The following is a 1,092-nucleotide window of genomic DNA, read 5'->3' as shown; positions in this document are numbered from 1 at the left end:
TTTAGACAATTGTGCCCTTCCAAACTTGTGGTAACAGTTTGGGGAAAGTCCATTTCTGTTCCAGCATGACTATGCCCCTGTTCACAAAGACAGTTCCATAAAGACATGGTTTAGTGAGTTTGGTGTGAAGGAACTTATGTGGACTCCGCCCTACTAAATACCTTTGGGATGAATTGGAATGCCAATTGGAAGCCAGGACTTCCAACACCAGTCCATGATCATATTTATGCTTTATTGTCAAAATGGGCACACGTTCTTTTCTCTCCAGCCGCCATCATGGGTCGCATGCACGCTCCGGGAAAGGGCTTGTCCCAGTCGGCTCTCCCATACAGACGCAGCGTCCCCACTTGGTTGAAACTGACATCTGATGATGTGAAGGAACAGATTTTCAAACTGGCCAAGAAGGGTCTCAACCCATCCCAGATTGGTGTTATCCTGAGGGACTCTCATGGTGTTGCTCAGGTTCACTTTGTAACTGGTAACAAGATCCTGCGGATCCTGAAATCCAAGGGACTGGCCCCCGACCTGCCAGAGGACCTCTACCACCTGATCAAGAAGGCTGTGGCTGTGCGCAAACATCTGGAGAGGAACAGGAAGGATAAAGATGCCAAATTCCGTTTGATTCTCATTGAAAGCAGAATCCACCGATTGGCTCGTTACTACAAGACCAGGAGAGTCCTCCCACCCACCTGGAAGTACGAGTCCTCCACAGCCTCGGCCCTCGTCGCATAAATGTCGCTGAAACTTTAATAAAGTTCAAAATTTTTAAAAAATGGGCACACGTTCCAGCATGACTGTGCTCCTGTGCACAAAGCCAGGTTCTCAAAGACATGGTGTGAAGGGTTTGGAGTGGTGGAACTCTACACAGAGTCCTGACCTCAACCCTAATGAACACCATTGGAATGAACTGGAATGCCAATTGCGAGCTAGGTCTTTTTATCCAACACAAGAACACAACCTCATATTCCCTATTGGCTCAATAGGCATGAATTTCGACCGATACTCCGCCCTACTAAACACCTTTGGGATGAATTGGAATGCCAATTGGAAGCCAGGACTTCCAACATCAGTCCATGATCATATTTATGCTTT

At 47.2% G+C, this 1,092-nt stretch overlaps 1 pseudogene; it reads left to right on the top strand.

Moving 5' to 3' along the window:
* The first annotated feature begins 251 nt into the window (after positions 1–251).
* LOC143935222 (small ribosomal subunit protein uS15 pseudogene) lies at positions 252–773 on the top strand (annotated as a pseudogene).
* The last annotated feature ends 319 nt before the right edge of the window (positions 774–1,092 follow it).

Source organism: Lithobates pipiens, unplaced genomic scaffold (genome assembly GCF_037356315.1).
Source record: "Lithobates pipiens isolate NorthernLeopardFrog02 unplaced genomic scaffold, aLitPip1_a1.2 Scaffold_28, whole genome shotgun sequence".
Lineage (NCBI taxonomy): Eukaryota > Metazoa > Chordata > Amphibia > Anura > Ranidae > Lithobates > Lithobates pipiens.
This window is presented reverse-complemented; position numbering and strand designations above follow the sequence as displayed.